This window comes from Rattus norvegicus, chromosome 7 (genome assembly GCF_021556685.1).
Source record: "Rattus norvegicus strain SHRSP/BbbUtx chromosome 7, alternate assembly SHRSP_T2T, whole genome shotgun sequence".
Lineage (NCBI taxonomy): Eukaryota > Metazoa > Chordata > Mammalia > Rodentia > Muridae > Rattus > Rattus norvegicus.
The window spans coordinates 13,361,321-13,376,767 of record NC_141540.1 but is presented as its reverse complement, the minus strand read 5'-3'; the positions used below and the strand labels follow the sequence as shown (position 1 = coordinate 13,376,767).

At 48.4% G+C, this 15,447-nt stretch overlaps 1 long non-coding RNA gene across 2 annotated transcripts; it reads left to right on the top strand.

Annotated features, from left to right (window-relative positions):
• Positions 1-1,452: 1,452 nt before the first annotated feature.
• LOC102551996 (uncharacterized) lies at positions 1,453-15,027 on the top strand. Of its 2 annotated transcripts, XR_015625050.1 has the most exons (3): positions 1,453-1,962; positions 12,507-12,556; positions 14,612-15,027. It is a non-coding gene; the product is annotated as an uncharacterized LOC102551996 (long non-coding RNA). The 2 variants fall into 2 exon arrangements; XR_015625049.1 differs by lacking the exon at positions 12,507-12,556.
• Positions 15,028-15,447: the final 420 nt, after the last annotated feature.

Below are 15,447 nucleotides of genomic sequence, written 5' to 3'. Positions count from 1 at the left end.
CTCCGGAGATATAGGCAGAGGCAGAGGGAATCTCTGTTGAGTAGGAGGCTTGCCTTGTCTACATAGTGCACCCTTGTCTCAAACAAAAATTAAAATAAAATGAAGAAACAAAGAAAGTGAAAATGTTGAAAGCGAACGAAATTAAGGAGGAATAGTGCCCGGCGGTGGTCACACTGTGTGCTTTCAAGGGAAGGTAGTACTATGTGGGAGTGCTGGTGAAAGACCCCCGGAGTGGGGAGACCCTCACTCAAGTCTCAGGATGACGCGACCCCCCAAGAACTCACACAAGACCGTCCTTGTTGTAATCACATGAGGTTTATCGATAGCAACCAGTGCACTGGGGTCAAGACTCGTATCCCACGCAGGGGCAGTGGAGTTCGACCACTGCCAGTGGAGAGGCTGGGAGAAGAGGTATTTAAAGGGAGAAACCACAACCCGAGGGGGCAGGGATGGCGTCATAGAATAACAGTGAAAAATCACAAGGAAAAACTTTCTGTCCCCCAAGATTGTTTCCTAGGAGAAGCTGTCTCCTACTTCTCAGATTGTTTAACTTCATGGTCCGCTAGTTCCTAGGAGAAGTTGCTTCCTGCTTCTCAAGATTGTTCTCTAAGATTTATGGTCAGCTAGTTTCTGGGAGAAAGCTGTTGAGCCAGCCAATGTAATTATCCATTCTATAGCCTTAGGAGAGGCTTCTTGGAACATACAGTTCTGGGCCCTAACCTGTTGTTTTTTTTTTTTTTTTTTTTCTTCTGTTCTAAACTTTGTGTCTAGGGGGGCAACTTTAAAACTTTTACCTTTCACTGGGAACTAAGTTTTACTTTACTTTTTTGTCTGTGTATTGCCTGCGTGTCTGGGCACCACGTGATACAGTGCCCACAGAGGCCAGAAAGGGGCTCGGATCTCTAGAGCTGGAGTTCCAGTGGGTTGTGAGTCACCTGGGTACTCGGAATCGAACCACTGAACCTCTCGCCAGTCTTATCAATATACTTATTTTGTGTACATGTGTGGCCGCGAGAGCCGCAGAGAACATGATGGACGTCAGAATTAACACTCGCTGGGCTCAATTCAACTTCCACCACTTGGAACTCTACCTCGAGTTCTCTGTTGCAAGCGTTCCCAGGCGCTGAGCCATCTTGCGGAGCTGAATATGAGCATTAATGCTTCGCTTAAGCATTGCTGACTAGGGGGTATCCAGGCATTCAAAAAAGGACTCATGCGACCCAAGTCAGAGAATTACCCGCTAGACCCCGCCCACCGAGCAAATTTTCTTCAGAAGGGCTGTCCACTATCCAATCACATTTGAGCAAAGGCGGGCATCAGAGGTTCTGGGATCGGCTAGTGGAGGATTTGAATGGTCCTGCCCATTTTCAATATTCCACCAATCACTTGGCCAAGATCCATTTTCACTTCCGGTTCGTGGGAAAGAAAAGGAAGTTCTTTGTACGGAAAACTGGAAGTTGACTGAAACCGGAACAGGATGCTGAGAATGGTCGGAACTGGATGTTAACTTCGATCGTAAGATACCAGAAACATAAATATGTTTCTCTGACGACTCGGCCTCCGTCGCTGTTGCTCTTGACCCAAAATAATTCCTCATTCGCCCAAAGAGCCCAGAGCCGCGTGCACGCGGCTACCGCTGGTCAAGATGGCGACATCTATGGTCCGAAAAGTCACCATCTTGCCCAAAGGTCTAGAATTGAGATGGAAGGGCAGGGAAAGGCTAAAAATTTGTGTGTCTGCAGGAGCTCGTGATCTTGGGTTAGGGTACAAGGTAGGATTAGTTTCCGCTCAGGACAACACTAGCGGGCCCCGCAGGGCTACTGGAGGGATGAGACGCGGTGCTGTTTCCATGGGAACCATGCGCCTCACTCAACACTGTACCTGGAACGCAGGTACACGTACAGTCGGTGTTGAACGGTTATAAGGAATATCTGCAGATGTTACTTGGAAACATGCAAATAAGTAAGTAAATGAATATTGGAAAAATAAAGTCCTGCAATGGGGCTCAGTGGTCAAAGTGACTCCCTAAGTTCAGGCCCACACGGTAGAAGAAGTTTCCCTTAAGATCTTAGGAATCACATTTTTTGTGTGCCCCGCCCCAAAGTGAAGAAAAGATGTAAAGTTCGGAGGAGAATGTGTACGGATTCTGTAGAAAGGGTATGTCATCATATTCGAGGGTTGGCCTTTCCAATGTGTATGTGTATGTGTGTGTGTGTGTCTGTGTGTGTCTACCATCATCTAAACTCCAATTCTGCTCAAATACAAGCTCTTAACTATGTCTAATGTGCCTGTGTAGAGACCAGAGGTATCTCTGGATATCTGTCCTCAGGAGTCCTGTACCACCACCATTTTCTTCCTTTGAGATAAGCTGTCTCACTGTGACCTTCGACTTGCTTCTAAGGCTGGCAGTCTCAAACCAGGGACCTTCCTGTCTCCGGTGCCCCAGTGCAGGCATCCCAGGAAGTAACCCTGGCTCCCTTGTGCTAGGGTGGGCCTCGGGTCCAAGTGCTTTACCAGCTGAGTCCCACGTCTGTGTTTTTGCTGGCGCGCATGCACCTTGTTTGCAGGTTTGGAGATCAAACTCAGTGTTGCAGGTGCCAGACAGCGTCTTTCTCTCCCACTGTCCCTGACCACAGCTTACATTGCAATTTAAATTACCCTAAGAGACAGATACTGTGTGGTGTGAGCCGCGTGTCCTGAAAAGGTCCCACTGTGTAGCTCGGACTGTGCATAAACGTTAATCCTCCTGCCTCCACGTCCAGAGTGCTGGGAGAGGCGTGTGCGACCATGCACAGCCCAATCTCATCCTGCTTGCAGAACAGATACCTCCAGTGTACGGGCAACCCGGGGACAGGCTGACACCTGACCCTGCAGGCCACCTGCCTTGTTCAGTCCCTTCAAGGCCGTGGCTAAATTTTAGACAGTCGGGAAGGGAAAGCCGAATGGCCGCCAGGTTACCTAGTTGTAAAGACCAGGTCTCTGCAAAGGGTAGTCAATCGTGCTAGCTAGCCATCAGTCTCTCCACAATGACTCCAGCAAGGAGAGTGTACCTTAGGGAGGAGACCTGATCACTATAGCCAGGAACTGGCTCCTAGGCCACTGTGTGGGATAGAGGGGCTGGGAAACCGGACTAAACCTTCGCAGCACGGGGCAAAATCTGATGTGTAGAACATCCCAGCAGTAGGAAATCTGAGGCGGGAGGGTGTGTGTGTGTGTGTGTGTGTGTGTGTGTGTGTGTGTGTGTGTGTTTTAGATTACCAGGAGTTTGAAGCCAGCCTGGGCAACCAGAATAAATAAATTACTGGAGGGATTGGACATTGGGACCAGGGGACTTGAGTCTTAGAGACAGGTTTCCAGCTACAGAAGCGAGTTTGATATAGCAAAGGTGATGGGGTGAGGGACACAGGAGTTTAAAAAGGTTTGTACATTACATTTGAGAGTTTAGGGAAAAGGAATTTCCTTCACTGGGTGGTGGTGTTACACACCTTTAATCCCAGCGCTTCCTAGGAGGAAGAGACAGGGGGATCTCTGAGTTTGAGGCCAGTCTGGTCTATAGAGTGAGTTCCAGAACAGCAAGGGCTTCACAGTGAGACCCTGTCTGGGGGTGGTGGTGGGGTTCCCTTCGGTGGGAAGGGTAACACAGGGCTGGGAAGGAGGTTTGAAGTACACACTGACCTGGTACCAGCCTGTTGCCAGGAGGAGTCCAAGGTGCTGAGTGTGACCATTGAAAACCTGGTCTAGGTGAACACTGAAGACTTGTGGTCCAGTCACACAAAGGACTGTGAATGTGGACTTGGAGAAGGGACAGACCTTGTCCTGGGTCTAGTAGGAAGGTATCAGGTTTCTATTGTCTGCTTGTGGAATGCCATTTCCAGGGCAAGAGTGTGTAGGACTTCTTTTGACCCTGTTGTTGTAACGAGCACAATGATGCAAACCATTCCATTCAGCATCACCAGCAGAGGAAGGTAGTCCACCCCTGACCACACCCCTAAGCCCCTCATAGGAGTTGCTCCAAAGAACCTTTCTGGTTTTGTTTTTGTTTTTGTTTTTGTTTGTTTGTTTTTTTTTTTGTTTTTTTTGTTTTTTGTTTTTATGATGTGGACCTCCCAAAGAACCTTTCTAAACAAGTCCACTTAACCTGTTTCCTTTCTCTCCCATTACCTCTGGTGCATGGTGGGCTACAAGAAAGGTTAAAACATTTAAAAAACATCACTAAAAAGAAACATTTTAAAAAATGAAAATCACAGCCAGCGATGCTCCATGCCCTCCGTGCTAGGAGGGAGCTCAGGTCTTTGAGCCTCAGTGGCAACTGTCTTATTGGTTGGTCTCACTCCCAAGGCACCACACTTGACTTTCCTTGGTCCACAGCCTCCTGTCACTAAGCTTTGTGTCCAGGAATGCAAATCTCGTATTGGCTCCATTTCCCCTCTCCCATCTGTAGTGAGAATTCTGGAATTTTGTTTTTTTAAAAAACAAATATAAGAATATGTTTTCGTTTTAACCCCAGGTATAGGATACGGGGCTGCTTCAGACTGTCCAACAGCTGACTACGATTTGTCTCCTGCTCTAGTGGCTGCAGATAGTTTCTGAGATTGTGTGACAATTGGAATTCAGGGACTCTTCGGCGATATATAATACTCTGAGGAACAGGCTGTGTAGTTCTTCGTCATTTCGGAGGATTGGATGTGGTTTGTTAGCAGTTGTGCTCAAAGAAGAAAGAAATTAGATTCAGGGATCTCTCCTCTCCCCCTCTCCCTCTCTCCTTTCTCTCCTGTCTAGTGATAGGAAGTGAAACCAATGTGATAAATGGTGGGAGAAAGAGTGGTTAAATCAAGTTACTCCTCTCCTCTCCTCTTTCCTTCCTCCCTTCTCTCCCTTCTCTTCTCTCTCCCCATCCCTCTCTTCTTCACCTCTCCCTTTCTTCTTTCTCTTCTTCTCTGCCCACCCTTTCTTTTTTCTCTCTAGCTCTCTGTATTTGAGATTGAACTGAGAGCCACACATATGCCAGGCAAGGGCTCTCCTACCGTCTCTCTTGCCTACTTTGCCATTTCTTGGTCAAGATGAAGTTGGAGCTGTTTCCGATCCCTGAGGCCCAAGGCAAACCCACAGTGATTACTGTACTCAGGGACTTAACAAGAAGATCAAGATAAAAAGAGCACATTCCTCAGTCGCATTCATCTTGAGCCTTGTCCTAGCCCAGTGTCAAATTCTTGGGCCTACTCCCTTGCCCTAGCCCGGTGTAAACATTCTTGCCCATATCCTTGAAGTGGCACCCAGAGCTCTCCACATTGGAGCATTCTTCAGATCTCCAACTCCTTTGTCACTGCAACACACTTTCTCGAGGGCTGGTTCCACTCCCTGTGTGCAGCTTCCCTCAGTAGTATTACACAGCCCTGGCATCTCTAAGGCCTTAGGGACTCTAAGGCAGTCCAGGCTTCACCTTCACAAATTCACACAATGGCCTCCCTGGGCCTCCACCATGACACCGCTGCTGAGTGCCTGGTTTCATCAGCTTTCCTTAGTCACAGAGGAACCTCCTTTTCTCTGTTTTTGACTATAAACCCAGAGCCATGTGGCTGAAGCTGGCAAGGCACTGCCTGTTGGCCTGGAAAATGGCTCCCTTGTTCAATTACTTTTTCACCAGCTTTCTGTTTCCCATGGTTTCCTTCACTTCGTAAGCTTGGCTGTCCTGGAACTTGCTTTGTAGACCAGGCTGGCCTTGGACTCAGACACTTGCATGTCTCTATCTTCTTTTTTTTTGGGTTCTTTTTTTCGGAGCTGGGGACCGAACCCAGGGCCTTGCGCTTTCTAGGCAAGCGCTCTACCACTGAGCTAAATCCCCAACCCACAGGACATGGTCTTAAACAAGATTCCGAGCATTGAATTGAAGCTACCTGTAATCTCTAATGACTCCTTAACTACTCTTCCTGCTGTGAATGGCAGTCCTTTTATGGACAGACTGTGAAGAAGGCTGCTTTGGCCAGGCTGAGGGTCCTGCTGTGTCCTGTAGGTGGAGCCAATGATGGTACAAAGTCCAGGCAGGTCTCTGAGATCTAGAAAGTGCCCCTCACAAGACACATTGTATCCTGGAGAGGACTGTGAGAGAGCCTGTTGTGCTAATGCGAATGTGGAGATTGGTGGTGAGAAGAGTGCCTGCGAGTGTGAGGACACTGGAAAAAACATCTTAGAAAATGTACAGAGTCCTCGTAGGACAAAGATCCTGAAATGTCTGGAATGTGGAACAGTTTTCCTTTCTCTTCCTTTAAGGAACACAGGAGAGGTCACAGAGCAGAGAAAAGTCATGCATGTGACTCATGTGGGAGAGCCTTCAGCTTCTCATAACTTAAGGACACATGAGGTCACACACTGGAGAGCTGCTCTGCAAGTGTACAGTGTGTGTGCAAAAGCCTTTGTCTGTCACTCGTCTTTCCTAGATGACTGCATGTGTGTCAGCGCTGTGGGATGGCCTTCTCTTGCTATTCATCCTTCAGAGAACGTGGAAGATCGTACACTTGTTAGAAGCATGGGGTGGAGCAGAGCCTTCTGGTATTCTGAGTCCTTGAGGGTACACTGCACGACTCATTTGGAACCAGTCTTTACTGTGTGAGCAGTGTGGGTAAACCTCCCCCTCCCCAACCTACTTCCAAACACACCTGAAAATGCACCCCATACAAGTACCCAACACTGAACTACACAGACAGCATCTGTTTAAGTGCTTACATTACGACGTGGTCAGAGCAAGCTGCCACATCCTGCTATGGATTTGTTCCTGAAGTCACTCTGCTCATATACACAGAGGGACTTCATAAACGTGTGTGTGTGTGTGTGTGTGTGTGTGTGTGTGTGTGTGTGTGTGTGCGCGCGCGCTCCAGGGACGGTAATCACAGGCATGAGTGTTCACCTGAGGATGTGGATATGTGTGCTCATGGAGACTGGAGGTCAACAGTGGGTGCTTTAGGGGATGGGGGTGGGGGAAAAACAATGGCTGCTTTGCTCTTCACCTTTGTGTGTTTGTGTACACTCACACGTGTGCATGTGAGGGATGTGCACTTGTGTATGCACTGAGACCCAAAAAGGACGTTGGTATCCTGGTCACTTACACCCAGCCTTGTTCCCTGGTTATACAGTCTCTCTTGGCCAGCAAGCTCCAGCAGTCCTACTGTCTCCACCCCCTCATGGCCTCGTGTGGTGTTGAGGGTGCAGAGTCTAGTCCTCAGACTTGTGCAGTAAGCCCTCCTATTTGCTGAGCCTTCTTGGCAGCCCCTCTTTAGTTTTTGAGACAAAGTCTTTTCCTGAACCTGAATCTCATGGCTTCACTTAGGCTGACTGTCCACCGAGCCCCAGGGACACATCTTTGCTAGCATCAGGCTTACAGGTATTGACAACCACACCTGGCTTTTATGTGGTTGCCGGGGATCAGAACTCATGTTTCCATGCTTGCCCCACGAGACAGCTATACAGCCCCGATTACTGTTACTATGCTTTCTGGTGACAGTTATATGGGTTTTTTTTTTTTTTTTTTGGAATATAATGGACTTGAGGAAAATAATTGTGTATTATTGCATAACAAGGAAGTGTATAGCCAATAAAAGAATGAGGTGAACTCAGAGAGTGAGAGGGAGGAGGGAGGGGAATAGCTGGGGGAGGGAAAGAGGAAGGGGAGGGGGAGGAGAAGAGGGAGAGAAATTGCAAGCTGTTTTTGAGCTCAGCTTCATCACAGCAATGACTTTCACCTGTCAGTTTGCCCCAGCATCAGTGCCTGAGAGGCTGGTTTCACATCCATCCAATAAGATGACCCCATTTTGGAGAACCCTGAATTGGCAGAGGCTGGTCCTGGGCAATTATTATTACTATTACTACTAATTATTATTATTACTGCTGCTACCACAACTAGTACTAGTATTCTTATTTTGACAAATTCTCATGTATTTCAAGCTGGTCAAAATCTTCCAGTGTAGCAAAGGCCAACCTGGGCTACGTGAGACTCTATGTACAAGAAGGCAGGTGTGTGTGTGTGTGTGTGTGTGTGTGTGCGCGCGCGCGCGCGCGCGCGCCCAGGAGAGATGGCTCAGCAGTTACTCGTTGCTTTTGTGGAGGACGTGGGTTCAGATCCTAGTATTACATGGTGGCTCACAGACATTTGCACTTCAGTTCCACAGACGTCCACTTCTCACCTCTGTTAGTACTGAAATCACGAGGCATAGATATATGCACCAAAACATTAATACACATAAAATCAATAATGAGGTTTTAAAGGTCCAAATTTCACAACTCAGACTCTTACTTTCAGTGAGTACAAATAAAACCAAGCTACGTGTTTGTAACAGACATTAGCACAGAATAAATATTTCTATTCCTAGAGGAAGGAATGGGTCACAACTAAGAATAATCAGAACAAAGAAGACGAGCTCAGCAGGACAAACCCCAACCCCACAGCTCCATGTCTCCATCTGGAACTCAGACAGAAGCATCCGGGCTCGCAAAGGCTCAGGTGGTCTGTGCTGGTTTGAACAAGATCAGCCCCCATAGGCTCATATATTTAAGTACTTGGTCCTCAGTGAAATTGTTTGGGAAGGATTAGGGGGTGTATCACTGGGGTTGGCTTTGAGGCTTCAGAAGCCCATGGCAGGCCCAGTGTGTCTCCCTTTGCCTGCTGCCTGTGAATACAGGATCCCAAGCCTGTCTGCTTCCCGACATGATTATCACGGACTAAACTGCTGTTTTTGAGTAAAATCTCAGTTGTTCAATTTTACCAATGAGGATTTGTGAGTCAGATGCAAGCTCAGAGAGAGAGAGAAAGCACCCGGCTGACCTTCCTCCTCAGCCAACATCCCACACAGATTCTCTTTCTGCCACACCATTTCAAACATGAGCCACCAACCAAGGAGCACACACAGGCTGGACAGAGGCCTTGGTACATGCGTGGCAGATGTGCAGCCCGGTCTTCATGTGGGTCCCCCAACAACTGGAGCAGAGGCTGTCCCTAATGCTGCTGACCTCTGTGGACTGCGTTCCCTTAACTGGACTCCCTTGTCTGGCCTCTGTGGCAGTGGATGTGCCTAACCCTACAGAAATTGGTGTGCCAGGGTGGGGGGTACCCAGGGGGCCTCCACCCCCTCAGAGGAGAAGGGGAGGGGATGGAGGGAGAGACTGTATGTGTGGGGCACTGGGAGGGAGGCAGTGATCCAGATGTAAAATGAATGAATGAATGAATAAATAAATGGGGAAAGCTCCTTCCACCTGAACGTCCCTCCCTTGTACTTCCTGTCCATCTCTCTGTCCTTCTGATTTTTCTTACTTTCTACGTTTTTCTTTTCTTTTTTTCTTTTTTCTTTTTAGATTTTATTTATTTATTTAATATATATGAGTACACTGTCGCTCTCTTCAGACACATCAGAAGAGGACATCAAATCATACTACAGGTGGTTGTGAGCCACCATGTGGGTGCTGGGAATTGAACTCAGGACCTCTGGAAGAGCAGTCAGCGCTCTTAACCGCTGAGCCGTCTCTCCAGCCCCCCCCCCCCGTTTTTCTTTTCTTAATAAACATATGTTCACTTCCTGTCAACAGTTGCTTGCTCCATCTCTTGGCCTATGGTTGACTCTATTGAGCCCTGTTTACAAAAGGATTTCAAGCAGGATGCTCTTGGATTAAAGGTGTGTGCTAGGGCTGAGCTGCAGCACATCAAAAAACACTTTTTCCACAGTAAATAACACAATCTCACAGTGTGGTCAAATATCCTGCACCACTATACCTGAAACTGTAAGCAAGCCCCTGGTAAAAGAATTTTTTTTTTTTTTGGTTCTTTTTTTTTTTTTTTTTTCGGAGCTGGGGACCGAACCCAGGGCCTTGCGCTTCCTAGGCAAGCGCTCTACCACTGAGCTAAATCCCCAACCCCAGTAAAAGAATTTTTAAAATACAAGTTTTCCTTTCCAACCCTGGCTCCTGGAATGACGATTCTGAAACTAACTAATTATTATTAAATGCCCAGGTTAGAAGCTTTGACTCATTCCCTGACTAGCTCTTTTTTTTTTTTTTTTTCGGAGCTGGGGACCGAACCCAGGGCCTTGCGCTTGCTAGGCAAGTGCTCTACCACTGAGCTAAATCCCCAGCCCCCCCTGACTAACTCTTAACTTATTCAACCATTTAACCGTTGTATCTCTCCCCCTTGGTTAGTTAACTTTCTTCAGTCCAGTTTGCTCCTTTCTTGGAGTCTTCTCAGCTCTGAGTTTATCTGTCTGCTGGTTTATGTCTCTCAGGCCCCCCCACTCCGCCCTCCCCCGCGCCCCATCTCTATTTCCCCCGCGCCCCATCTCTATTTTATCTCTTACTATTTCCCAGAATCCTCTCTTCTTAACAGTGTCCCACCTCTTATTTCCTGCCTCAGCTCATTGGCCATCTGCTTTTTTACTGACAGTTGATGTTCTCCCTACAAGCCCCAACCAAATGTTTCCTTTTTTAAGAGTTGCCATGGTCACGGTGTCTCCTCACAGCAGTAGGGCAGCTGCGATGTGGTCCTACTGCTCCACCTCCACTACTTGCAGGGCGCTTGTCCTGTTTGTGGATCAGCTCTATTTCCTGTCTGTAGACTTCCTGGACAGATACTATATGGTCCTGGGATTTCTATTGTTACTTAAATTTCACCTTCTAAGATGACACAATGGACTCTCAGGGCCTTCCTTCAGGGATGCAGACCCTGCCACACATGGTCCAGCCTTGGCTACTCTCTGAAGCCACGGAGACCTGAAAGCCCTTCATCCACTCTTGCACCTCTTTGTGCCTGTAAGGCCAGCCCTGGCAGAGCAGGATGGCATCTGCTTTGTCCCCCGCAGCACAGCTTTCCTGACAGTTGGGTCTTCAGGGCACGTTTCCCAGCGTCCCAGTGAAGAGGGTGCAGGGATTTCCCGTAACGTCAAAGGGCCATGAGAGGATGGTAGCCTAACAGGCAGCATGTCTGGGCTCCCTCCCCAGCTTCAGAGCAATCAGGCCTGCGGTGCAGACACCATCCCAGCCCTGGAGAGGAGGAGGCAGAGAGGCAGGAGTCCTAGGCCATCCTTGCCTGCACAGTGAGTTTGGGGCCATTCCGAGACATGAGATGGTGTCTGAGGTCGGTGTTGGACTCATTTTCCATCTCTCTCCACTCATGTCTTCAGGTTAGGGTCTGTCAATGAGACTGAGTTCCCTGTCAACCCTCTCAAGGCTGGAATTCCAGTTGGCATATCCAGGTGCAATTCATGTCCTTTCTGGAATGTCCTTTTCTACTTTTAACTGCCGAGCCATCTCCCTAGCCCACAAATATCTGCCTCTCTTGTTTGTTTGTTTGTTAGGCTAATCGGTAAGTTAGGTAGGGGTGCGGTTGCATGGCATGCATGTGGAGGTCAGAGGGCAACTTATGGAGTTGGTTCTCTCTTCCCAGGGAACTAACCCAGGTTGTCAGGCTTGGCAGCAAGGGTTAGCAATTAGGCACTTCCACCGGCCTGCCTCCATCGACCTAGTGTCAGTCTATGTCATCACCTGTTGCCAAGAACTCTAAGCGTGCCCTGTGTGTGCACAAAAGGCTCTGGCTACCCCAGATCTCTCTCCTGTTTCTCTCTGGCTCTGTCTCCTTCATGTCTCTCACTCCCCGCCTGGTTCATTCTCTCTGCCTGTCTCTGTCTCTCCCTCATGTCTCCACTCTGAGACAGCCATTCACTCTCCCTCCCCTCCAGTAAACCTCGCATACTAGATCTGTTGCCTGGCACGATTTCTTAGCAGCACATTGTGGCATGGGTCTTCCAAAGGTACCCCATGTTTGCACATTACCCTGTAGCAAGCCCCTTTAAGCGCTGAGCTCTCCTGCTGGTCCAAGTGCTCATAATTTCTAACATTATTATTGGATACAGATTTGGGGATTATGTACTTTAGGTTGCAATAGAAATCCTCCCAGGTCTAGCACTCAGGAAGGAGTAGGTCAGCACGCTTCATGAGCCATCCAGAGACAAAGTGGGGCATGGTGTCTGGGTAGAATCAGAGCTAAGGGAAGTGTTCAAATAATGAGGCATTCACCATCCAATTAGACATTTTAGTAACACATTAATATCTAAAGAAGACCCAGGTGGTGGTGCAGTCCTTTAATCGCAGACATGTGGGTGGGGTGTAGGCAGAGGCAGGGGCACCTCTGAGCTTGAAGCCAGTCTGGTCTGTAGAGCTGTAGCAGAGCTTTACGGGAGCCACCATTGTTCATGCTGAGCTCCGGAGTGATGGCTCCTAGGCTTTGAAGTACCCGTTTGTAAATACTGACTGTTATCCGAGGTCTGTGGAGTTGCTCTTCCTGAAGGATTCTCACAGCCTTTGTGTAACTTAGTCCTGAGACACACCTGGCAAGCCAGTCAGTCTCTCTTGCCTGGGAATTGCTTAGTTAATGGTTCCTTCAGACAGCGCCTAGATCTGATAAGAGGTTTGAAATGTGGAAATTGATTTGCTAACAGTGCCTTTTCTGAAAAGCTGCTATGTGTTCATTCCTTCAGAGGCTGTGTCTGGGTCCATGATTCCCCAAATGACACCCCAGGCTGAAATGGTATGTAACCGCAGAGAGTGTTTTATTCTGCAGAAGTCCAGCATGCTGGGGTCTCCCATTATCAAAATAGACCCTGCAGTGGGCTCTCAGGCCTGATTTAAAGCACATAGAAGATCCTGAGAAGGTGGCCTTGTCTTACTTTATCTCTAGGCATTCTAGAACCATTACCAGGGCACGGTGGCTGGAAAGTGTTGTTGAGGAATCCCGGGGTAGGTGGCCTTTGTCTTGTTGTGTCTTTAAGGACATTCCATTACCTGCTGCCAGTTTGAAACCTGTCATGGAGTCAATGTGTCTCTTCAGTTGATCCTTTTGCTGCTGAGAAGGCTAAATTCATCCTGGAGTGTCTCCTCTTCCCAAGTTCCTGGGAACCATGGAGGAACACTTCCCAGTGGCTGCTTCTCAGGCTCCCCAAGAGGTGGCCACCTGGCTGGGTCCTCAAAGCTCACAGAGCAATGTCACCCAGAAGTGAACTGAAATCCATGCTTCCCCGATGGCTCTAGGTTTGTGTCAAGTTAACAAAAACAAAAAAAATGTATCATCACATAGGTGACTGGAGGCATTTGTCAACTTCACCACCAAACAGCTAATGGATGCCAGAAGGGACCATCTACACAAGACTGCTCCTCGAGTTTTGCATAATTTGGCACTTCAGATACTTTATGAATGAAAAGCAATATGTTCTTCTGCCCAATAAGTAAAATAATCACAGTAGGAAACCTAGAAAATGCAGCGGATGAACTCCCACATTTGCTACTCTGAGGTCATGAGTAAATACCACCAGTCATTGTACAAGCAGCCCCACGAGATAGTCACTACTAGCCACTGGACAGAGACTGAGGGGTTTGGTCAGGACCACCACGGAAACAGAACCGCGCGCGCGTGTGTGTGTGTGTGTGTGTGTGTGTGTGTGTGTGTATGTGTATGAGCATGTGTGTGTATGCCCGTGTGTGTGTGTGTGTGTGTGTGTATGCACATGTGTATGCGCGTGTGTGTATGCGTGTGTATGTGTGGATGCGCATGTGTGTGGATGCACGTGTGCTTGCTCTGAGTTATCTCTAAAACAGCAATGCCAGCACAAGCCCACCTGAGACACCGAGAACCAGATTCCCACCACTGAGGCTGGAGCCTCAGTACCACAGCAGTCCCACAATGGCCGTCTCTCACTGGAGACAACAAACAGTAGTTACTGAGTCCACAAGGTGCCTCAGTAGTACCAATCTGGCACCAGAAGGTTCCTGGAGAACCGCTGGTCTCTATTCCATGATAACTGCCATCAGCCAGAGGGCAGCAGCCACAGGAGCAGAAGGTGGGATGGTGTTTCCCCTGACAGACCTTGTCTGGGCCATTGTTCCTCACTGGTGAAGGCAATCAGAGTGTCTCTTCAGGTGTGTCTTCTGCTCAGGTGACTTTAATTTGTGACAGGTTGACATTGAACCGAGCATAATCCGAGCCTAGTTGCATATAAAGAGTTCAGTTCAGAGGCTGCAGAGATGACAGCTAAAGCTGAAGGGAGCTCGACCTCGAGACGTGGGTTTGGATCCCAGCACCCATGAATACGTTTTGGTACTGCCTGCAACCCAGGTTCTGAGTGGGTGGCTGCATGGAGACCATTGGACTTGCTGGCTTCCAGCTTAGCTGAGAAGCACATGAGGCCCAGGTTCTGCCTAGAATAGTCTGGGGACCCAGACACTTTGTTCCAGGCTTAGCATATATATGCACAGGCAAATAGCCCCACACAGGTGTGAGCACGCCTGCACACATGAGCCTGTGTGCATATACTCACACCCATGAATAAAAAATACACCTTAGGCTGGGAATGTAGCCCAGTTGTGAGGTGTTGGTTTAGCACATGCAAAACCCTGGGGTCCATCTCTTGCACGCCACACACACACACACACACACACACACACACACACACACACAAGTTGCTCACACCAGCACCACAACATCTTCAACGCTAGTAGGACTGCTTCTCTTGTTTCAGGTTGCTTCTGGAACACTGTATGTGAGTCCCTTTGTAGGGTGACCCACACTATGTACCTTTGGGTTTCACAGGTGCTTTCTGATGCATCTCTGTAAGGAAAAGGAGCAACTGAAGGTCCTCCAGACTGCCGATCTGACCTTGTCTCCCACGTGCACTCGGGTGGACATAAAGACAGCGCTGCTTTATGGAAGCAGGAAGCGTCCATATGGAGTCCCTGCAGTGTGTGCACGTGCTGCCTGGTGGGTATGTGGATATGTGGAAGTCGACAACCTTCCTACCCACTTTGCATCCATGTGCTCAATCCTCAGGAACTGCCTTCCCACATTCAGGCTTCCCCACACCATGTACACTCTCTGTACAGTCTCTGTGATTGGGTAATGTTTGGGCTTCCCCATACCATGTACACTGGACAATCTCTGTGATCGGGTAATGTTTGGGGTTCTGGGCACTTTTTGGAGAACATATAAAATGCAAGGGTTCCCAAGAGGCAGGGTGGTTGGTTGATGATCAATGGCTCTGGGGCAGAAGTGTTAGGAGGGTTGGTTGGTTGTGGTTTGTTAGTAGTTGTGCTCAAAGAAGAAAGGGGTTAAATCCAGCCCTTCCACCCCATCCCCCTTCCTCCCTTATCTAGTGGTATTTGGTAAATGGGAAGGGGAGGAATAAGGAAGAACCCACAAAGTACCAAAGACCAATGGAGGGTTTCCCCATGCCATTGCTCCTGTGTGTGGAATTTCATGTGCATTTGAAAGGGTGAGAAACATCTGAAGATTTTAAGGCTTTCCCATGAGGTTTACATCTGCGGGATTTTTTTCTGGGGTCCTTTCCTGTCTTCAAAAAGACTGTAGATAAATGCAGGCTTCCCCACACTACCACACTCAAGGACATGGTTGCTTTCCAGTGCATATTA